The sequence below is a fragment of the Tamandua tetradactyla genome, chromosome 2, assembly GCF_023851605.1.
Source record: "Tamandua tetradactyla isolate mTamTet1 chromosome 2, mTamTet1.pri, whole genome shotgun sequence".
NCBI classification, from domain to species: Eukaryota; Metazoa; Chordata; class Mammalia; order Pilosa; family Myrmecophagidae; genus Tamandua; species Tamandua tetradactyla.
The window spans coordinates 37,921,518-37,947,070 of NC_135328.1; positions in this window are offsets into that span (position 1 = coordinate 37,921,518).

A 25,553-nucleotide genomic window follows, 5' to 3' on the forward strand; every position below is an offset into this window, starting at 1 on the left:
TGATGAATCCTCTACACATCCTTTTCAGAGAATAAGCCCTGGAATATTGGCTCCTTTTCTGCTCTCCTATTGTCCCAGATACTTTCTTTCATGATACTTAACCACAAGATATTTTAATTTCTATTTAATTGCTTTTCTCTTTCATTAGATCATAAATTTTCTGAAGATAGTGACCACATTTTGTTTTTCCTGTTATTCTTAGAATGGAGTATCATGCCAATAAATAGTAGGTATTTGAAATATTTATTTGATGATGGATGGATGGTTTCGGTCTTATTCTCATGAAATGAAGGTAGTAAGTTATATCTCCTGCCTCAGAATATTCACACCTAGTGGAAGAAACAGATTATAAACAGAATAATTATAATACATTGTGGAGTCTAAATGAAGGTATCTTCTCAAGGAGGGAGTGGAGAATGGCGAGTGGTTAGTGTTTTAGCTCAGCGTGAGTGTTTAGCACCATGGACAGCAACACCGCAGTCTAAAGGAAGTCTATGCCAGATCTCTGATTTCCATACCAATGTATGCATTTTGCTCATAGGCACAGATTCTGTTCCTGTAACCCAAGTCTTATGAGGTCATGTATAGCTTTATCATAATTTTCCTATACCTAAGGATGGAATGATTGTCCCTGAGTTGTAGAACAAGCACTATGATTTTGCTTTCTCATGAATGGGACTTGCACATCCCGAATGACCCATGTGTTTTCTGAATATCTCCCTCCCAAAATTTCCACACAGAGAGAATGAGTCCTTTCACTTCATCTTGAGTTCAGAGATTACTGTGGCATTAGGAATTGTGTCCTGCCAGCTTGTTTGTATCTCCATTGTTGACATCAGTTCTTACTGGGCTTGAAATACCCTAGGAGAAGGTCTGGGATAGGGATTTATGTCTGAAGTAACAGCCAGGGATTCTAAAACATGGTTTGATTTCATAGCTCCAAGGCCATCCATGCCCCTGTGGCCTTATGGATTGAACAGCTCTGAATCATGAAATGAGGATCCCAAAGGCCCCTCCAGGTTTCAGTGACTGAAAAAGCTGGTCCTATCCGACAGTAATCAAGAGTCAGTTTTTCTCAGTGTCACCCTGTCACACATTTAGCACTCCCATACCATTTTTTTTGTTTCATAGACCATGCAAAATGTTCAAGAGCCAAAAATACACAGTTCCTGACATATATACTTGAGGAGATGAGATATATAAAAGATAGATCATTAAAATGTAGTGTTTCATGACAATTATGGGTTGCACATAGTGCATAGTGGAACACATACCATTTTTGTGTAGAGGGGTGCATATTTTCCCACAAGTTTTGCTAGGAAATGTAGGCAGAAATGAGTCTTAGGGAATATGAAAATATTATTTAGGCAGAGAGGTGGTAAAGTTTTCTCTATGAAGAAGGAGGTATAAAAGTAGACACAGAAACAGCAATGATGATATACATGTATTTGTGTTTGAGTTTGTGTTTGTGTTTGTAAGGTACAAGGAATTCTATGATACTGTACAGTATGAACCAGGAAATGGCAAGAAATTAACCTGAAGAGGATTCCAGGGCCGGTTAATAATGGAGGGTCTTTAATACTAAGATAATCAGATTTGGAATTTACACCCAAGTTAATGAGGGCACACTGAAAGTAAGCACAGGGATAACCTGGCCAGATTTGCTTTAGAAAAGTGACTAGAGGGCGAGCATAGTGCTAAATTCATATACCTGTCTTTGTTTTCTGCCTCTTAAAATTCATTAACTCACTAGAGTTAGCATTATCTCTCCCACACCTAGCCCCTAAATTACCATGGCAGTTCTTCCCTTTCCTTGGTAGAGAGGGGGAACAGCTGGTCACCATCCCACTTAAAACCTATTCTTGAGATATTTCCCAAAATGTGCTATATGTCTCATTCAAATTGGATTTATTCTGGTTTCCACAAGAAATGCCCTAGTTAGCTGTTCCAGCAAAGGTTCCTTGATTGTTGCAACACAGTCTCAGGAGCTTGAGGTGAACTGGATGGTGAAATATATTGGATCACTTTCCCTTAAGAACTGAATGCAAAAATTACTGTAGCAAAAATCACTGTAGACCTTTCTAAATGGTTATTTAATGTGTTTTACCTTCCAAAATGCTAGGTATGGTCCACAGGGGCCAGTTTTATACCCTGACCTATCCAAACCTGTTCGGGGACACTTATCCAGCTGCAAACCTATCCCCACTGTTGCCTCATTAAATTCTCACAAAACCAATTGCATTTGCTTATTTTACAAGATTTATCATTAACCATATAATACAACTCCTCAGGGCAGTCAGAGTATGGATATTATACCCATTTCACAGATAAAAGGATAAAGAGACACACATAGTCACAGTGTGACTATGAAAAATCTTTTTTGGATTGGGAAACAGGGTACTTAATTTATTGCTCTGGCTCAGTTATCAAGTAGCTGTCACATATTGATAAATGAGGATACAATTTATTCTAAGATGGCAAAATAAAGGAATTTGATTGGTTTTATTCACTCATTCAAAATCTATTTATTGAGTACTCATTTTGTGCCAAGAACTTTTCCAAACGGAAGTAAAACAAACAGAAGTATCTCCATGGAGCATACACTTTAGTAAAAGAGTTAGTCAATAAACAGATAAACAGGTAAATATGTAATGGACTATCAGATATTTAAATACCAGGAATATCACCAAAGCATGGTGATGGAACAGATAGGTAGAGAGTACTATTTTAGATCGTGATCAGAGTTTGCCCCTCTGGAAAAGTCATTTTTAAGCCAAAGGCTGAATGAAGACAAAAGACGAGCCATGCAAATGCCAAATGGAAAGCACTGAATGCTGAAAAAAAAGTGCAAGTGTGAATGTGCTTGGCATGATCTAAAAACAGAAAGAAAGTCAGTATGGCAGAGGCCAGATCATGCAGGGTCTTACAAGCCAGTGGAAGGACTTTAGATTTTACTCCAGTGTGATGGAAAGCCATTGAAGGGGTTTGATAAGGGATTGATATGATCAAACTCAGGTTTTAAAAATATTCATCTTGGCTGTTATTGGATAATGGTTTGAATAGAGAGAAGAATGACAGCACAAATACCCTTCAAAGGCTATTGTACTAGTCTATATGAAACCATGATGGCTGTGGTACCTTCAAATCCTAAAATTTCCTCTCTTGCTGCAGGCTGTGTATGGCCAACTTGGATTGGAATCCAGACTTTCTAAATGGTCATTTAATGTGTTTTACCTTCCAAAATGCTGGGTATGGTCCACAGGGGCCAGTTTTACACCCTGACCTATCCAAAGCTGTTCGGGGACACTTATCCAGCTGTAATCCAGCACTTTGGAAACAATTCGTACACACATTCTGGAGTCCTTGTGTGTTTTCTGAAAGTGGTAAAATGAAAGAAGGAGAGTATTATGGTTCTCACCTCCACACCTTTACTCACGATGTTTCCTCTGCCTGTGATACATGTTCTAATCCTGTCAATCCTTCAAAGCCTAGATAAAATAAATGCCACATCTTTACATATGCTTTTTTTGATCACTAGAACTCACAGCCATGTCTTCATACATCAAGCATCTGCTTTGCAGTAGGCCCTCCTTCGATGAAGGGGACAGACACGGTGCCTGCCCTCAAGGTATCTGTCTTCTTATAATAATACTGATCATTAGGGTAGTGACTATTGATATCAGGAAAGAAGAGTATGTCATAATAGAATGTACTTTATTAGGATAGTTTAGATGGAGTGGTCAACAAGATCCACTGTTGCAGACACGGACACTTGTTGCAATCTTTCAGCAACCCTGCGAAAAGAGGCACACAAGACGTACAAGGCAGAGAAGATGACTGCAGCCCCGAAGAGCTTCAGCTGCTTTATTTTATATCCTTTCTCACAGCTCTTTTGCTTGACCAAGCCTGCTACATACAAGAGATAGCTAAAAAGACTTTGGGGCTTAAGAAAAAACAAACATTCTGTTCTTCTCAGACTGTCCTCCAAGTAAGCAGATAACACAGTTTACTGCCAAGACCACTCTGAAGTCAGTCACTCCCAATAAATTCCGTGGGTTTTTTATTAACCCTTGGCTCCTACAATCCACTTCTGTTCAAGTTCCTTATCCATTTAATGAAATAACATTCATAAGGTTGCATTGACAATAGAAAACCCATGCTAAACACCTAGCAAAATTTCTTGTACATAGTACACACTTAATAAATGTTAGTTGGATCTGAGTGCAAGAGGACAGGAGAACAAATACTAGCAGAGGGAAGAAGAGAAGGAAAGAGAGAGGAAGACAGAAAGCAATTTCCTATGTTGGTGCAAAAGGTAACTGAGAGAAGACATATACTGTTAAGCAAATGTCTCCTATTTCTGCCTCTACAAAATGTTTTTCAGCAGGAGAGTGACAATGGGACTCAGAATGAGCACTGTGCATAGGGCTGAGGAACAGGTTTTCAGTGCGTCCCCAAAGAAGGGGTCCTTCTACATATCATGGGGTACACAAATCACCCACATGGTGGGATGTCCAAGTAACACTGAACGGGATGGGAAAGGGTCAAATGTTGCCTCCTTTGCCACTTGACATCCCCTGGGGTTCTATATTTCATAATCATATAGTAAGGATGGAGGCCATAGTTTCCTCTGATGATAATTCCAGTTTTTAATTAATATTGTAGGAAGAGAGAGTGGACACAGGCCTCTGGGGAAACTGCCACTACTTGGTGGCATTTGTTAAAATTAGCTGATGGGCAGCCTTCTTTTTCCCAATAGAGATCATGAGAAACTCACATCCACAGTCATCCTTCTCACTCCCCCCTAATCATATTCCCTGGCTGAATAAAATGTGACTTTTCTCCTAAGTAATTGATGTTCTGTCTCATTCCCTGAAGCGGCATAGACTTAGCATAGGAGATAGTGTCTCATCTTCCTTGTTACTGGCTCTAATGAAATATCCCCTGGTTGTCAACATAAAAAAAAGAGGATGATGAGGATGGTGAGGTTAAGGGCCTGAGGTCTTTTGTCTCCCTAACAACACTGACCCCAAGTATTGATAACTCCTAGATAAAGAAAAAAACAGAGGAAAAATGGGTGGTAAAAGCCAGAATTTTGGCAACATATTCACTCACTCATCCACTTACTCATTCACTTACCTACTCTTTTTTTTAGCTTTTTTTTTAACTATTCACCTGTTTATTTATTTACTCATTCACTTACTTTATTTGTCAATCTGTCAATGTCCTTGGGCTACAAGCAGTAATACCTGACTCTGAATAACCTAAAAAACAAAAATAGGGAGTATTGGAATGATACCAAGTTAGCCCACAGACTTCAAGAGTTAAAGAGGAGACTTATCGTTTGGCAAACAATGATGACAAAATTGGGCAGTTTCGGGCACCTTAGCAATTAGATCTCTGTTCTCTTCCTTTAGAACCTGCCATAAAAAGACTCAGCCCCAGTCATCTTCAGTCCTTGAGTGTCTTCATTCTGATTCTCATGGTAGGATTCTTATTAGTCCAACTTTGATCAGGTGTCTCTGCCTTTGTATTAGTCAGCCATGCCAGGGGCAAGTGGAGCAGCACACACACAGCGACTGGAGAATCTCTGGGAATGTGGCAGCCCACCCCCCACCCCACCCCCCAAGTCATATTTACTACACTCACACTCAGCACCCATTCTAGACCCAGTTCTGGGAAGGCTCTGGAGAAACTGTCTTTAAGGAAACTGTCCTTTTTCTGATGGGAGAGATAAAACATATCGGGTATCGGAGCTGCAGAGTTGAGTGCCACAGCCCCTGTTTGTGTACAAAAGGTAGTTTTGCACAACTCCAATCTCTCCCATCAGATTATAAGATCTCTGAAGAGAGACACCACACCTACCTTTCCCTTCTTCCCTCCCTACCCCAGTGCCTAGCATAGTGCCCCAAGCACAGTATTAACTCCCTATATATTGGCCAAATCAATGACTGATAGCAATACCTTTTGTTTCAATCAAAATATGTATTTCACATTAAACATATAAATCAACAAATATATACTCTATGACCTTGAACACAGCCACTTACTACTTGCTTGGGGGCTGAGCTTATAAAAAGAAAGCATAGTTTTATTGATTCTTTATCTTAATTACAAATCTTTTTATGATTTTCTAGGCCTATAATATTATATTATGTACCTGAAATGTCTGCGTACAAGTACCTCTCGATGGTGATTGAACATTCAACACTGAGCTTGGAGGAGCGACAAATGGCCTCATTATTCCTTATGGCATCTTGGAGAGGCAGCTTAGAGACAGGCATCATTTTCTATGCTTCCTAAGTGAAGAAATAGAGAAATAGAGGCCCAGGTAACTTGGCAGAGGGGTTGAGGTCACTTAACTACTTCCATGTAGGAAACCAGAATATTGAATGGTAGATAGAGAAAGATCCTTAAATATCATCAAGTCTAGGCCCTTATGGGGACCAGAATGAGAAAATAACTCATGGTCTAGAGTGAGTCAGTGGAAGACCTTGCACTGAAGATGCTTCTTCTCTTCTAATCAATGACAAAATCCCACTCTAGACTCTCACCACTGAACAGCTAGAAGATAACTTTATATCCCCTAAATAAACACACCCTGTCCAAAATTGGGTCAGCTTTAGCTACCAACACCTTTACTTTCTGTATATCTTATCCTCTGATATCTGTTCACCCCTCTCCTAGTTCCCCAGAAGTCTCTTACTGCCCCCAGCTCATAGTTCAGGCAAGAACATAATCAATTTTTATTAATGTGCTAATGTTTTCAAATTCATAGAAGTTTAAACATTTGGAAATTATTGTCCAAATTCCACCTTGAGAAGGGATTCCCCTCACAATATCTTTAACAGATGATCAACCAGTTTCTGCTTTACACCTCTAAGAAGGAAGACTCACTATCATTTGAGTCATTAATCCAATTAGTGGACAGCTCTTATCTTTTGGAATATTTTAAAACTGAAGCTTGCTTCTTAATAGTTTTTATCCATTGGTCTTGTCCTCTGGGGACACAGAATATAAGGCTGCTTCCCAATCCACATAGACCCTTTTAAGCTATTTGAAGACAACTGCCAAGTTATCTAACCTTCTTTCTGGGATAAACTTTCTCAATTATTTCAAAAGAACTTCCCGTGAAATGGGTTTCTGCATTGTCATCTAATTCACTTGTCAGGATCTCAGTCTGGCTTTTCAGTCACCCTTCCAAAATATGGTCCTCAGAACTGAGTCTGCAACTCCAGTTTATGTGGTTTTACCTTCTTCATTCTAGTCCTTATGCCTATATAATTATGGCTTAATGCCTACTTAGTTTTTCTGTGGACTCATGTTGAACTAATTGTTGGCTGAAACTACCAACTTTATCTCATTAGAGCTACTGCAAAGCCACATTTTTTCCCATTGAATGTAAAGAACTTCTCCTCATGATATCTGCATTTTGAGGGATATCTTCTTAGGCTGGATAACATTATAGTTCAAGGAATGGCTTTTAATGGTAGACATTTAGACACTATGACCCTGAAGGGAGGTGAATATTTTGAGATAGGTTTGTCCTTTAATACTCTTTCTCCTCATTCTTCTCTATTCCATGCCTACCCCTAACTCTTCCGTATCCCCTGCATACCAGAAAAATGATGGGAGAGTCCACAGAGGCACTGAAGCCTTTTATTCAATCTTAAACATGGCAATACTGAGCCCTAAAATGTATCATTAGCCATAAATCCATGTAACTGCCTCCCTAGTGGCCTCAAATCCTGCATTGCTCATGGTCATGGATTTTTACGGATATTCCATTAACACTGAAAGATGGCACTTCCTTGCTAATGATCACCTAACATTTAATAAACACAGCCCAAGAGTTTTACAACCTGTTAACTTGCGAGTGACAGTAATTAACCAAAAATGATAAATAATTAAGGCCTGATTACATGGTATCAGTCATTTCATTTTCCAGTCTGTGCAATGAGTGGGTTTGAACTGCTGAACAGGGCTCTCTCTCTCTCCCTCTGCCATCATCTGAGCAGGGCTGGGGGGAGGACTGGAGCTACACATGGCTTTATAGGGGAGATGAGAGGAAAATTGGCTCATTAGATCAGTAATTGGACTGTTTCCTTCTCCAAAGCACATTCCCATGGAATCAGTTTTGTAATCTGGGTTTAGAAGAAGAGCAAATGGCCGTACATGATTTCTCTGGCTTCTGTGAGTGAGACTGAGGAGGGCAAGCGCTGCTTGGAAAATATAGTTTGGGGCATACAAGGAAATACATGGCAATGAGAAATAGGTTATCTGAGCTCTTCTCCAGCTGACTGGGATGCTTTATGAAAAATACCTTTCCTGTTTGGACCACTTATGCATGCATGCGTGTGTGTGTGTGTGTGTTAAAAAGTTAAGGGTTCACCAATTGAAAGTCCAAATGATGAATATTTCCTAGTGTGCCTGTTTACAGGGGCTCAAAGAATATAAAATTCTTTTTCTTTTCACCTCTCAACAAGGCTTATTTGGAATTGACCACATTGACAGATTGAATGTCCCCTTGTAGTCACAAGATGGCTTCCTCCATATTCTGGAAATGCAGCCTTCCATGGTCATGTGTAAGGGAGAGGAAGGAGCTAGGTCAGTTTTCTCAAACACAAGGATACTTCGAATCAAGATGATGTTGATACTGATGATAGAGAAGAAAAAGTTGAAAACTAGTATTTATTGAACCCTTACTTCAATCCAGGCACTAGATGAAATATATTATACCCATTATCTCACTTAAACATACCAATATGGCTATAAGATAAGTACCATTTATTATTACCATTTTACAGATGGAGAAACTGGTCTAGGGAGATTAATTCAGTTATAAAGTGGTGGAACTAAGGTTTCAACTCCTGCACTCCCTATCAGATGTACATAGAAGTTTCCTGACCTTGTCAGACTCTCAACAACAGCCCTGAGGAATGGGTATGAGTATATCCATCCCCATTTTACAGATGGATATACAGGCCTAGGAAGATGACATTTGCGAGAGGTTACAGTTGGGCAAATGGCCCAGCTGCTTCCGTAAAATGAGGGATTGGATCCTCAGGTCCTGAAGTTCCTTGGGAACAATTGCCCACAGGGCTGGGGGTCTGGGTCAACCTGGGCCTTGAGGCCCTCACCCCCTAATTTAACCAGGGCAGCTCAGCTTTGTCAACTTTACATCTTGGGATTTCGTTTATGACTTCTGTTGATAACAAGTTGTTGCTGTTCAAAAGAAGATCAAAGCTTTGGATAGATACTTAAGGTCACTTTAAGGTCTGAGCTGTCAGGGGTCAATAGACACATCTTGGGCCTGTCCGTCAGAGCAGACTTCCTGGGTCCTTGCCCCACCCTGCCAAGTAGCAGGGGTGGAAGGTCTTTCTCAATAAACATGCTGGTAGGGGAACAGAAGAGTAGATTCTGAACTTTTTCATAATGTACTTCTACAGGTAAAGTGGAACTCACCTGAGGGATCCCTGGGGTGGGGCTGGAAGCCTCCTTCTAGGCAGTAGCCTAAATTACCAAATATGTGCTTTCCCTGAGACTACGAGGCTATGAGGGTAATCACAGACAACAGGGGCTGAGTCTGGGCTTTATTGCAACTTATTCTAGGTCATCAAGGGCATTTTGTTTCATTTCATCATATTTAACTCATTATTTGTAATAATTTCATGTAATGCATCTTGTAATTAACCTCACAGACTGTAAGTTCCAGGAGGGCAGGGGCCCTGGAAGTGCCCGCACTTAGGGGCTGGTTTAGTTTCCTTGGGCTGCCATGACAAAGTACCACACAAAATGGGTGATGGAAAATAACAGAAATTCATTGTCTCACAATTCCAGAGGCTAGAAGTACAAAATCAAGGTGTCAGTGGGGCCATGGGCCTGTTGGTCCTTGCAAGGAGCACCCTTCCTGTCTTCCTTCCAGCTTCTGGGGTTTGCCAACAGTGCTTGATGCTCCTGGGCTCATAGAGGCATCAATTCAATGTCTGCCTCCTCTGTCTTTCCCTCGCCTTCTCCCCTCTTGTGGCCAGTGTCTTCCCCTCTTCTTTTTTTCATGTGGACAGGTACTGGGAATCGAACCCAGGTCTCTAGCATGGCAGGTGAGAACTCTGCCACTGCACCACCATTGCCTGCCCCTTCCCTCTTCTTATAGACACCAGTCATACTGGATTAGGGGCCCTCCCTTCTCCAGTATGAACTCAGTCTAACAAATTCTATCTGCAACTACCCTGTATCGTAAGGTCACCTTCTGAGGTATAGGGGTTAAGACTTCAACATATCTTTTTTAGGGATCCCAAGTCTATCCCTATCAGTGGTCATAGGTATCTATTAATTGATAGGTATTTGTTGACAATATCATATATTTGTTGACGGATGGGGTTACTCTAACTGTCATATTCTAACCCTCCAGAAGGAGGGCTGGACTACACTGAGTATGAAAAAGACTTGGGAGTTTTGTTTCTGGATGAGCAGTTGGTTGAGTGTGAGGTTGAGCAAAAAGCAAACAACACCAAAGGAGAAACTGGGAGCTGCCCTGTTCTCACCAAAGTGAAGGAAAGGAAGGAACCCAGAGGCAGCCCCTGACAGTCTGTGCTATTTCTCTGAGATAAATAAGAGAGGGCTATGGTTTGAGTCCAGAAAGAAGGAAGTTCTGGGAACTCCAGACATTGATCTCCACCAGCACACCATGTTGTAGGTCAAGTTCAAGTTTGGGTAGAAGAAATCAGAAATATAAGACTGAAGCTTCAAAGAATGAGGCATGACATCCATCTGCCTGCCTTGTCCTTGGGGTCCTGAGGCCCCGGGAGAGGAAAGACTCTGTTGCCTATTATGCATCAAGGGTTGGGAGGAATTGTTGCTTGAAGTAAACAGCATCTGTTGCTGAGTTCATGTGAGGACTGTAACTTGTCCCTGGGAAGGAGGTTAAGAAACACTTGGTTTACCAAGAAGCTAGAGAAACCCACAACAAAGATCTCCCCTGGTTCACCTCTCTAAAACCTATGCCATCCCAGCCTTAAAGAGCAGAGCTTGGACAGTTTAGAATGGTACAGTTAGAAGTTGTTCAATGAATTCCCAATGGCTCATCAACTCTGGCTCTGTCTCTGGTACGAAGGTACTGGGTGGGACCTTCTCTGATGAGGCCATATTTGTCAAGTGAGAAGATTAAAGTTTGTTGTTTCTCTACCTCCACGAAGCTAAATAATAAAGTTCTGGCAGAAAAAGAAAGAAAACTTTCCCACCCACACCCCTGTTCCCTCACACAGCTACTGTCAGTCTTAGCTTTTCCCCATGGGAGTGGGACTGGCAGATGGTGGAAAGAAGCAGGGAGCAAAGGGGCTTAGTCTATTTTTGGTTCCTGTTTTAGAGTTCTCCAAGGAACTTTAGGAAGAGGTACTCTTGGCTCTGCCTTCTATCCTGTACACAATTACCAGGACAAACTTTTCTAAGGGCTAGAAATACTGTGCACACATATACACACTCAAAATTTTCTATCAAAAAGTGTATGTTGGTTTTAACTTTCATTTATTAATTCAAATTCAAATTCCTCACCTTAGCATTCAAGATCTTTTTAATTGTTGCCTTGTGGATTTCGCCCTCATTTCCCAGGTATCCCTCTTCATGGGGCTTTCCCTGGAGTGGAAAGAGCTGGACAAGAGCACAGGTGATTATGTCAGTAACTCACCCTTCTGGTCATCACCTGGAAGTTGCTCCTTCCAGGAAGCCTTCCCTGGTTTATTCCCCACTTAACCTGGTTCTCCCATAGTCACTGCTTACCGTCTCCTACTACTGATCACATTCCATTCAGGGTAATCACCAATTTATAACTTCTACCGGGCAACTGTGAGCTCTGTAATCTCAGGGCCTCATCTGTCTTCATTCACTTTATGGTCCTAGCACTGACATTATCTCTGCCACATGATGGGTTTAAAATAAATGGGAGCTATTCTTGGATCTTTCCTGAAAGCTGCATGATCTGCTGCTTCTCTTTCTGAGTAGGCTTTACTCTCTCAAGACCATGCATTGGTAAAGGTAATTGTAACCTCACAAAGGAATGTTCATCTTATCCCACTTAGACTTTTAGTTTGCTCACACCAAATCCCTCAATGGTTACAGTCTTTCAGGTAAAAAGTCTAATGCTGCATTTCAAAGAAATAGAGAAAATGATAATAAAAATACTACCTTCAGTCATTTTCACAGCACTTCACATTTTGCAGTTTCTCATCATCTATTCTCTCATTTAAGCAAGCCACCTGGTTTCAAGGCAGACCCAACTTCCCCCAGAAGGATGGGCTCTTCTTGGGTCAATCTCCATGCACGCTCCAACTCAATTGTCTTACGGTTGAGAGCCTCTTTCCCTCAAGACACATATTCCCACCCCTGTATACCCTGATGTTGTTCCATAAAACATTTATGCTAGGATTCATTATTTGCCCATTAAATATTTATCAGCTGTGAGTCCGTATCAGACAATATGTATTTTCTTCCCCAGGAATAGTCTGATAATTAAATCTGAAATCCATGAGTTCGTAGGCAGCTGATATTTTCTTCTCGCTGTCCCATTCCCAGAAGTCTGGCCTGTCCTTCACAATCCTGTTTCTTTTTTCAAACTACGTGCTCTCACTGTTCTTTCTGCCAGGATTGCTGCCACCTGTGGATTTGTTGCCACTGAAGCAGATTGTTTTTCTTCCCCAAAGCAGAGTTCAGGAACAGGCAGAGAGCCTGAGGCGTGATCCCTGGCGTTTCCTGGAAAAGGCTGGGGTGTGCTCCCTCTTTGAGTGAAGTTTATGGTTTAAACATGCAAAGAATAGATTCCAAAGGCAGGAAGGAATTCTTTTGGGGAGGGAATGGATGTAAACTGGTTAGTTCCCAGATGATGGATTCCACAGGGGAAACAAAATTTCCCTTGAGGGAAGTCTCCTGCAGGGAGCAGGAGGGGTCTGAGACCACCATTTCATTTTGAGAGACACGGAAATCAATCTTCATGTCACCTCCTTTCCCAAGTGTTACTTCCTTCATAAAACCTTTCTGGGTTACATGGGGAGAGGACATCTGGACAGACTCCTCTGCTGGGTGTATAAGAATAGCATGGTGGGAAAGGAAGGGCATTAGGTCAGGCGGGGAGGGCAACCTGGGCATTCAGGGCACAGATTCAGAATCAAAGATGCTGGATTTGAGACCCAGTATTCCCCTGTGCATATTCTGGGTTTGTGAAATTTCAGTTTATTCATCAAAATGTATAGAGCACCTACAATATATAAGGCATTGCGGTAAGTGCTGTGGTTACAGGAGTGAGCTATTATACATTGATCCTGTCCTTCATAAGTTTATAGTCTAAAAGAAAAGAAAATACACATAATGTCTTGGAAGCTTAGGCAATAATAATCCTGGTGGCTGTTGTGACCTGAGCATTCACTACGGGTAAGACTCAGCGGAGATGCCTTTCAACCTTATACCAGCAAAGTTGTTGTATGTGGTGACTCTCATTATTCTTACCTTACAAAAGAGGAGGCCCAGCCTCCTCCAATTTCTTGGAGTTGAAAGGAATCTCAAGAGGCAATTAATACCTGTGTCAAAAACAAAATTCCCTTCCTGATATTCTTGTAAGCAGTAGGGACAACCAAATCAATAGGCTGAGCCCTCAATCTTGGGGTTTGTTCATATGAAACTTATCCCCACAAAGGATAGACTAAACCTATTTAAGATTAGACCTAAGAGTCAACCCCAGAGGACTTCTTTTAGTTGCTCAGATGTGGCCTCTCTCTCTCAACCAACACGGCAAGCAAACTCACTGTCCTCCCCTCTACGTGGGACATGACTCCCAGGGGTGTAAACCTCCCAGGCAACGTGGGACAGCAATCCTAGAATGAGCTGGGACTCAACATCAACAGACTGAGAAAACCTTCTTGACTGAAAGCGGAAAGAGAGAGATGAGACAAAATAAAGTGTCAGTGGCTGAGAGATTTCAAACAGAGTCAAGAGGTTATCCTGGAGGTTATTCTTACGCATTTTATAGATATCACTTTTTTAATTTAAGGTGTATTAGAAAGGCTAGAGGGAAGTGCCTGAAACTGTAGAGCTGTGTTCCAGTAGCCATGTTTCTTGAAGATGAATGTATAACGATATACCTTTTGCAATGTGACTGTGTGAGTATGAAAACCTTGTGTCTGATGCTCCTTTTATGTACAATATTGACAGATGAGTAAAAAATGCAGATTAAAAAACATAAATAATAAGGGGAACAAATGTTAAAATAAATTGAGTAGATTGAGATACTAGTGAACAATGAAAGGGAGTGTAAGGGATATAGAAAAAAATAGGGGAAACAAAAGTTAAAATATGTTGGGTAGATGGAAATAGCAGTGGTCAGTGAGAGGGAGGGGCAAGGGATTAGGTATGTATGAGTTTTTTCTGTTTTCTTTTTATCTCCTTTTCTGTAGTGATGTGAATGTTCTAAAAAATGATCATGGTGATGAATATACTACTATGTGATGATATTGTGAGCCATTGATTGTACGCCATGCATGGAACATTTGGATGCTAAGAAGGTTCGTGTTTGTATGTTGTTTTGGTTTGATTAAAAAAAAATTCTTATGCATATGATATTCAACTCTTTAATGAGGCAAACAGCTCCTTTTGTTAACCCGGTTAATAAATCGACTTTCACTTTGACATGTGCTAATCTGTCAGGCTCTTGGGGGGATTAAATGAGATGAGGTATGGCACTATTAGTATGTTCTCAAAAATACCAGTTCCATTCAGTCTAGCCAACTACTCCACCCTCCCATCCTGAAATTGATGTTCTCTCAATATTTTCAATTACTGGTTGCCCTGCAGTTGAAGCAACTTCAGTAACTGAGGACTTCCATGTCAGTGGGTAAGTGCAGTCCTTGTACCTGTGGCATGAACAGTGCTAGGAGCTTATTAAGTACACAAATTCTTGGGCCCCCCTCTAGACCTACTAAGTCAGAAAGTGACTGATCTACATAATGAGGCGTATGTGGGTGCTCAGGCCACAATAGCCACAGTAGTTATTATTGCCTAAGGTTCCAAGATTTTGTGGGCATTTTCTTTGTAAAACATACTCTTGCCCCATCTCGATCGTCTTAATCCCTTAACAAATCAAGCTCAACATAACTTGCAGAAGAAGCTGGTAGAAGACTCCTGGATCACAAAGGCTGCATCTCCCTGATTAGAGTTAGGAGGAGGGCTATTCATGGGATTCAGAACTACTGGTCAATTCTTTTTCTCTGTCCTGCAGCCTATCGAGAAACTATTCATCACTCAGATCCTGTGTGTTTTCATTTCATGGAACAATATGAACAGTGGTTTTAATACCATTTGCTTTACCTGGGGGAGGGAGGAGACAGGAGAGGGCACAGTGGTAGTTTTTTCCTATTCAGCTAGATTTGTGTAATTCCCCAGGCTTCTGAACATTTCTTCAGTCATTTTTCAATACTAGCAGCCGTCTCATCACAAGCAGACATCCAGTGTACCCCAAGCCTTTAGCACAGTGCCAGGCACAGAGTAGGTGCTCAACAAATATTTTTAATGAATTATACTTTTAAACACTTTATCTTAAAGATGAGACAAGTGGAATGTCAAGAAGCTGCCAAAATTGTTCTTCAGAACAAAGAACTTCATCACTCTTAGCTGACCCCATAAATCAGCTACTTTAAATTCAGCAGATGTCTGTCACCACAATAAAATACTGACACCTGAACAGAAATGTCAACACAGAATATCATTTGTAAAATGGTGATTTATATAACTTATTTACCTTCATTACAATGAGATAGAATTTTATCAGTACTAAGAATTTAAGAAAGAATCACAGATTTCGTTATCATTAAAATGTGCTTCCATAGGTTCTCCAAGAGCATAATAATTTAGGGGATATGGTCTGTTTTACTTGAGAAAGTGTAAAGAAATGTTATGAATAAAGAGGAAGATTTCCATCTTGAGAAGTAAAAGAAAGCATCCCTACCACTCTGGTAAACTTTTAATTTTAAGAGATGGTTGCTGGGATTGAATTTGCTGAACAATCTAGAAATCATGTACACAGGAACGCCCAACTGTGGTGCCACAAAGGCCTTCCAGATATTGAAATGTCTAGATGCTTGGAATCTACTGCAGAAAATCCTCATGAGATGGTAGAATTGACAAGAGAAGGTAGATGGACTCCAGTGTAAGTAAATGTAAAGAAATGAAATTAGAAGAAATACTCCAAGGATCACTCCTTAAAAGGCTTATCACCAGCATTCTACCTAGTTGTGTTCCACAGAGCACCTCGTTAACCTTGAGATGATAGGAAGCAAAATTTCTGGTGGACTGTATCGAGGGACCCTCCCCCCGTTACATAGCCACGATGTGCATACACTTAATAAGGGCTTATGAGAAGTCCTGCAGTAGAATTTTGTTTACCCAGTGATTTCAAATGCAATTAATCAGAAGTGTTTTGCTTATTCATCACCTATTAATACTCTACAGACGTAGTAATCCACCAAACATGTTTTGGGAGACAAACTTCTTTCTGGAGACATTGATCTAAGTTAATGTCCTTGGGGAAAAAAATCACTTATACTGGGAAGAGTGGTGGAAAATGAACTTTCATCTGTTGGTACCCTTCACTATGCAGAGAGCTCAGAGACGTCAGGGCAGAGCGTGCATGCTCTTTGTGTTTGGAATTTGAACATCTATCTTACAGTGTCTGGCAAACAGATACTCAATGTAACTATATGAGTTGGTAAGTTTAGGTCACAAATAGAAACCACGAAATCTTCCTTTACACAGGAACTTGGCATAGCTCCAGAGCTCTGGCTGCTGCTTCTCAAAATGATAGTAAGATAGAGTTATTTTCAGATTAAAGGTTACTAGAAACCGGTGGGGAGGAGAATGCTTAAAGGATACTGATTTTCTGTTTGGGGTGGTGCAAAGTTTTGGTAATGGATGGTGGTGATGGTAGCACAAATTGTAATTAATGCCACTGAGCTATACACATAAAAATCGTTAAAATGGCAAATGTTATGATATATATCATATATATGTTTCTACAAGTAAAACTCTTAAAAATGGCTAAGAGGAAGGAGAGCACCTTTTATAGGGAAAATAACACTTTGTTTCAGAAAGATGGAGATTGGTAGGGAATAATGATTGATGAATTTGGAAAACATTGAGCTCCTACTCTGTATGAAGCATGATGAAGTTTATCTAGATGAACAAATTAATCCCCGGTTCTCTATCTTGTATGTTCTCCAGTGTCTATAAGATTGTCAAGGTGACTAAAGAATCATTCTCCAAATCCTGTGTGCTAGTATCTGCAGAATTCTGTCCCAATCCAAAGCTTTGATTTAATAAAAGAAACTTTATCACAATTAAAAAAAACATATTGTCTTTATTTCTCCAATAAATAAAGGTGGTAAAAAGGAGGTTTGCTAAGAAAAATTCATAGCAGATGACAAAGATTTGGGAGAAAAGTTATAATGATCTGAGGCCATATTAGGGAGGGACTAATATGCTGTCCTTTCTTTGTTGCCGCATCACAAAAAGACTTCTAAAATGAAGAAAACATGAAATGAGGTTTATGCTCCTCCCATTATTTAACAACAGAAGCAATTATCCTTCTATGCCTGCATTAAAAGTGGAAAGCATACAGGACCCTTGATTTAATTTCCAGATTTATCTTCGTCTTATTTTTGCAGCCTCCTCTCATTACCCTGCATCTCAGACCCATTGAGCTAATTTCATTTTCATCACATGAACTCTCTTCTTTGACACGTCATGTGTGCTCTGCCTGTGAAGCCCATCTGGTGAACTCCCTCTCAGTCTTCAAGACGTGGCTCGTGTCCTCCTCCCCTGTGAAGCTAAATATATTTTGCAAGACTCACTCTCTCCCAGCTAAAGCAGAAGGCCCCTCTCTACACTGTCCTACATAGCTCTTTGTACATACCTCCATTCAGGGTACATGCCCAGCAGGGACTAATTAGAACACGCACCAACTATTGATCTGGAATAAGGTAACAGAGGCCCCTGTTGGATCCTGAAGTTTGAGAGAAGGAAGGGCTGGGGTCTGCAGGGCAGGGAGGGTGAGACTGGGGGCCACCAGGGACTCAGGAAGTCAGGTATCAACATATACATTGAGAGGATTTCAGTATTTGATCAACCTACATGGTCATACTGGCACTCATCATCTTTGCTTCTTTTGTTTCTTATCACTTCCATTTGGAGTTGTTTACTTATCTATCTGCCTTCCCCATTAGATTGAGAATTCTTCCAGGGCAGAGACCCTGGGCCTTGTTTATCTCTGTGTCTCCGGAGTCCAGCACGGCACCTGGCATAGAGTTGGCCTATTGATCTCTACAAAGAACTTACCAGCTCTCTCAAATGAATCAGGATGAAAGCATCGCCCTCCATCTCCATGGAGGAGGCGCTCTTAATTTGACTGGTCCTATGTGAGCTTACAGATCTGGCTATTTTTGTTTGTTTTTGTTTTGTTCTTTTAATGGACAGTTTTTTCATTGTGCATTTTAAAATGACTAATTATGATTGCAATCATTGTTTTATTTCTCCCTCCCTAGAATGCTGCAGGCCAGACCCGTAGTCCTGGCAGGGTGGTTGGGATCAGCTTTCCCTCGACTCTTTGTGTTAAGATTCAAGGATTGATTTTGCCTATCACAGGTAATAAATTAGAGTAGCCTCAAAGTCTGCTTAGGTTTAAAACTATTTAGGAATAACCAGATCAGAAAAACAGAAGTGATTGGGCCCATTTTACTAGAGTTTATTTGGGCTGAAGTCAGCGCTAACAATAGTGTCACTTTGCTTCATATTTTGTCAGGTTCTTTGAATGAGGGGGTTTGGGTTAGTATTTGCAGATTTGCAAGTTTCTTGGTCATAAGACCAGTTTATCACTACCTTGATAATATACACCTCTCAACAAAATTTCTGACACAGAATAGTGTATTTGAAGAAATAAAGAAAGGAAGGAAGGGAGGGAGGGAGAAGGGTGAAAGGGGGAGAGAAAGGAAAAGAGAGAGGGAGAGAAGAAGGTAAAGTGGGAGGAAGAAAAGAAGGAAGGCAGGAAAGGAAGGAGGTAATAGAAAAGAAGAAAGCTGTCTGTCATCAGTGAGTTAATTACCAGATGAAAATGGCTGGGGAGGGGGTGTTGGGGGAGTGTTTTAATAGATACTAAACCAGATTTGATGATTTTGGGAAACAGTAAAATCTGCAGTAAATAATTTTTTTTCTTAGTTTCAGAGATAGGGCATTTGTATTCTTTTCAGAAGTTAGGAGCTTTTAGTTCTGTTACATTGTAGTGCCTCTTTCACAAATAATATTTTCAACATCATAGCCCTTGGCTAACAGTGACCGATCCAGATATCTCATTCTCCTGTTGGCCTTGCATCCCCTTCTGATGCAGAGCTAAATGCAGGGCTATTGTAAGCACATTGCAAAGCAAACCTGGCCCTGGGGAATCAGGCTAAACTGTTCACTTTGCGGGTTGGCTACGGGGCATGGGAAGGTTATACTTCCCTGGAACTTCAAATGGATATGAGTCAACTGTTGTGCAATAGTGGGGCAGAGCGGGAAAGAATTCAGGGATATGACACTGCATGGCTGGGATAGTTAGAAGCTGGATATTTACTTAAAGGTTTTAAGGTTTAGTTGGAAAAAAGTAGCCAGGAACACGCATAATTCAATACAGGAAGAGATGAGTCATATAAATCCAAATCATGAACTAGAGAGAATTCAGGGGACGATGAGGTTTAGAAAGGGCTTTGGAGGGAAGGAAGCATTTTGAATGGATTTAGAAGTGTAAGAGGGATTATGGTAAGTGACAACTGGTGACAAGGGCATTCCAGGTGAGGGAACAGTGTGAGCTAGTGCATGAGGTTCAGAGCACATAATCTACTTTAAAAATTCATGGTGATGACCATATGATTGGGGCATAGAATTCATGTTGAAGAGCAGGAGTTATTGCTCATAGCAGTGATAAGATAAGAACTGAGCATTGGAAGATCTTTTAAGTCTAATTAATTGTATGTATCTGGAAATATACAAGTTGGATCTAAGGGAAATACTTGTGACAATGAAGAGATTTCAGGATATATACATATAGATATATAATATGTATACTATATATATATATTACAGCAGGGAAGTGGTCTATTGAGAAAAATGGTGGGTAGCTATAATGTATCAGAGAGAGCAGTGATTTTAGAAGATTCATGATTATATTCCAGCTCCCTATAACTTCTCAAGTTTTCATTTTCTCATTAATAAAACAATAAAGATTTATAAAACATCCCTTGGGGTTATTTGGGGAATTAAAAAAAAATGGTTAGTGTATGTTAAAGGATGAAACCTGGGGCATATTAGGTAATTAATACGATTTTGCTTAATCCCAGTCTAAATATCAGATGTTTAAAACTTATACATCAAGATGTCAGCGTTAGTAAGAGACACACAGAGTCATTCCCCACCCAATGTACCCCATTCATTCTCTGAAAGCTAAATGAAGACAAATACGGTACTATCTGTTTTTTCAGAGACTCAAGATACTCCGTGAGGAGGCCATATAAAGGAAGATAGGGTCCCTGAAGGCAAATAAACTCATAAGAGGAAGCCTGGAAAAGTGCTTTCTTTTGACTACAGTACCACATTTGAGCAGAAACACTCTTCTGAGAAACCACCAAACTTAGACACCTGAGCGCGCCAGGGCTTCATAATTAATGTTCCCCCAGAGTCCTTTTGGCATTATTCAAAATGCCTTTGACTGAATGACTCCATTTGATTCCTTTTTCAGGTCCAGACATGAGACCTTTTTGCTCCCAACCAACAAAGACCCAAATGCGTCTTTCCTTAAGTGGTGTAATAAGACTTTTTGGCTGCTGTTTTATGACAAGTAAATGAATTTGCCCTTTTGGTGACAAGTCCCTTAGAGAATGATCCAAAGACTTGTGTAATAATGCCTCCAAAGTACTAGGTCATTAAAAACAGTTGTCCAACTATGAAATTAGTTATTGATTACTATTGCAACAGGAGGATCATTATGTTATGAAAGAGAGAATAGTATGTTCATGTCTTGGCCACATCTTGTTGAGAGCTCTAAAACTGAATAGTGTAGAATAATTGTTGCTTGACAAGAAGAGTGATAATTTACATACTTGCACACCTTTTAGATGTCTAAATGGAAATCTCGAAGTCTAAGATCTGGAATCTTAAAGGTATGTGTGTGCTTGTGTGTACTTGTGTGTTTGTATAAAGTAACTAGTCTTAGTCTGCCCTACCCCAGAGTTAGGACTTGGTATTTCTTTTAGAATCAAGTTATTTTAGAACTGGAATTTCTCCACCTCTCTCTATATCCCCACAAAAAATATCTCTGCATGTGGTACATAGTGAAATGTTCTCTGGAGCAAAGTTCTAATTTTCAGTAATAGGATTTGCTGTGACAAACCGAGCTCTCATGAATTTCTATGAAAGCACAAGGGTGGGAGTGATGACCTGTCTGGTGAGGTTAGGGAGGTTTTCCCCAAGGTGAAAACTTCTGTGCTGGACTTTGACAAACAGAGACCTACCTAGGAAAGAGGTGTAGGTGTTTTAAACTATCAGGTGTTTTAAGTGAAGGGAGTAGCATTAATTCATTCAACAGATAGTAGTAGTAACATGAGAGTTTTCTGGTAGTAAACATAAGAGCCAAGGGGTCATTCAGTCAGAGGACTTAATCTACTCATGATGGTAAGGGAAGACCTCCCCATGTAGAAGTGTCCTGCAGAAGGTGGTGAGAGGATGGGATTGCAGAGGGATCAGCATGTGGGTGACCCAGCTGTTTAAAGCTTATACATCAAGGATGTCTTGCAGTAACAAGAGACACATGGAGCCATTCACCCCCAACATATCCCATCCCTATCTTTTTTTGGAAAATGAAATTCTACCAGCAAGGGTGGAACATGTCATGTAAGGAAGAGAGTGAGCAGGAATATGCTGGTAGCAGTAGCTAAATGCTAGAGCATGGAAGGTCTGTAAGGCATATTGAGGAGTTAAGATTTTTTGTCTTAGTGGCAATGAGAAAATCATTAAAGAACATAAATCTAGGCAGTGACATGATTAGATACATGATTAAAAAAAATACTCTAGTAACTAGAAGGACAATGGATTATATTGGACAAAGACCAGAGGCAGGGGGACCAGTGAAGAAAGCTTCTGAGTAATTCTATGAGGTCAGTGATGGTGATCTGGAATAGACAGCAATTGTGGGATGGAAAGAAGCAAAATTTAGGAGGTGGAAGCAACAGAATTTGTGTGCATATGGCACAGAAGAGCCTGCTGTGTTTGGAGAATGTCAAAGAGCTCGTTATGGATTGAGCAAGGAGTGATGTGTGTGTGTGAGTGAAGATGATCTTGAAAAGGCAAGTTGAAAATCAGACTGTAAAAGGCCTTGAGTATTCGGAGGAGTTTGGCCTTATCAGGATTTACGAGCTATGATTTCTAACTTCCCATGTCTTGGTAACCTAAACTGTTCTAAACATATATTATAGGATTCCAATTTCATTACCATTTTAACACATTACCACATTTTCACCCTTGAGCGGCCAAGCATGGTTATATTCTCATATTGGAGACTAAGTCGTAATCAGACAATCCAATACTTTCCACTTCATAAGGTTATTTTCTCGACATTTCCCATTGTGTAATCGCTGGCTATCTGCACAGTTCATGTCGAGGTTTTGCTTACCCACACTGGCAATTTCCATATTGTCTCACTGTATAACAGAACACTCGGCATGGGATTTCAGCGTGTCAGAGCTGGAGGGGTTCACAGAGAACAATCTAGTCCAATCTCCCCATTTTAAGCTTAGGGTTCAGAGAGTTGAAATGATAGGTCTGGGGAAATGCAACAATTTCAGATCCAGGTAAGACTCAGTCGAGTGTTTCTCCCAGCCATAATTCTTGAGAAAGAAAATATATGCTAGGTCTGGCACAGGACAGCTGTCTTCCCCTTGTCTAATTATCTGGAATCATGGGAATATTCTGGTTGAATTTCCTTTGGGTAGTTTTTTACCACCTTACTCTTTTGTCCACCTTTCTGCTCAAAGTACTTAGGTTACAAAATGTGAGCCACTCTTATGATAGGGCTGTTTTAAATGATTTGTTGAGTCTTTCTGGGGAAGAATCAGAGAGCTGTTGAGGAATAATTATAGCTAACATTTAGTCAGGCACTAAATGTGCCAGACACTAAACTGAGGGCTTTGGGGGGTGTTATTAAGGCACATAATTCTTAGATCAACCATATGAAGTACTATTATTTAACCCACTTATGTAGAAACTATGGCTTTATCAACTGGTCCAATGTCACATTGTGAATAAGTGCTGGTGCTGGGACTTGAACCCACACAGTTGGACAAGGAGCCATAACCATTCTTAGCCACCATACTATAGTGCTTTTAACTGCAATTCTACAAATCATTCAAACTGAAGAAAGCACGCAAAACTGAAATGCCAATGTCATCTCATCATACGTTCGTAGTGACATTTGCCTAGTCAGCCAATTTGTGGATTTTTAACCTTATTACATAGTATTCAACATCCCCAATATTTCCATCTTTGGAATAGGTACTTTACCCCCTATGAGGTTAGAATAATAAATAGAAGATTTAGTTAGTTAGACTGAGGTGGCAATGCCTGGGTCACTTGAAAGCCAAGAAGATGAAGCTAGTTTGCAATAAAGGAGGAAAATGACGTGGCCATGTGACTTCAGGGAGGGCAGCCACCCTGGTTTCTGATAGTTTTTTGGTCTCTGGATTCACTTCTCTGTGAAGCCTAGTCAAACTTAATCTCTGAAACTTCCATAAGATATTTCAGTATTCTGCCTCATTGTTGTAGAACGGTTCGGCAACTCACCTAAAACATTCCGGCTTCATAGTGATGGAGTCATAGGGAGCCAAACTGGCAGTAGGATTCCTCTTGGTTGTATTAGGGAAGGGGCCCATTCTCAGAGAAGGGAGTTTGGATTGGGACATTCCTCAGATGTGTCTATCATGAAACATATGCAGTGTTTGTCCTACCTCATATGAAAGTGGAAATGGGAAAGAGTTGACATTTATCTAATGTCAATTGTCACTGGAAGCACAGAGATGGATAAATTATCTACAGATAATACTAAAAAGACGAGCCTTCTTCTTCAGACAATGTTTTAAACATGGAGACAATTGATAATAATATTAATAATCCTGTATACCAGAATATAATTTTATGGTGTTTTCTAAGACATCACTTCCTGTCTCTCACAATGATCCTGTGATATAAATAATACTTTTATTTTATGCATGAGAAAATCAAGACTTGTAAACGTAAAATTAACTATTACAAAGCCATAGAAATATTAGGAATAATAAGTATTGTCCAAATAAACTTCAAAAATCAACAAGTTGGCTGGCATTGTTAATGTTAGTATAAGTGTGTAATGACCTTGCTGTTTCTATTTTGGATGCTTGGTTCTTGGGATCTGGTTGCACAGCAAATTTTGTTCTTGCTTTATATTATTTTATATTGTATTCTCAACTTCTGATCTGTTTTTACCTAGGGAAATGGAGTCAATGGATTCAAGGTGGATGTTTTATGGTTATTCATGGTCTGGCAACAACTGCCAGAATTCCAAGCCTACCTGGTAATCTATTACCTCCAAATCTCATTTCCCTTAAATAGAAAAAAAACATAGCTGACTTTCTTGGGCATTTTTATGTTCCAGGTACTCTTCTCCAGTTCTGTACATGTTTTAAGATGATCTAAGCCTCTTATCTCCAAACAACCTTTCCAAATTACTCCCCTAGGCCACCAAATACTCCTTTTCTATGACCCATTAACTACTTTCTATCCACAATTTCTTCATGGAACATTCCTTTCACATTCTTGCCTTACCTGAAACATGCCTATGGTATCCTCCGCAGGCTTATCAAGGGAGAATTCATATTCTAGCACTCCTCATCTACTTACAGACCAATAGTTGGAGCAGCTGGTTTCCTTCCATCCATTGTTGCTCCCCTGCTTTTTGTAAAAACTCCATTCTTCGTAATACAGAAACTGCCCTTATGCCTCCTTATTGTGGTTATCTACCAACATCCTTGTCACTCTCCAGTTTAGCTCCTGGTCCAAAGCCTTTCTTTCCATGCCACAATCTAGTCTCATATTTGGCAATGTCAAAACACTCATGGTCAACTCATCCAACATTAAACTCTCCGGTTTCTTGACCTACTTACTTCAAATGAAAGTTTACTCCATTCTACCTCAGCCTTAAGATCCTGACACCACATGAAGCCAACATGTCCTCCTTATAATCTCCAGTGGAAACGTTAAATCACAGGTCTTCATGCCTTTCAGTCCATGGATCATACCACTTTAATGCTACCCAACAACACCTCCCAGCTTTATTTTCTTTCTGGTTCAACTTATATTCTATGGGCCATCATTATAATCACCATATCATAAAAACCCCCAGTGCCTTTTCTCCTTGCTACCTCATGTTATATAGAAAAATCTCATATAGATGATATTGATCTTAT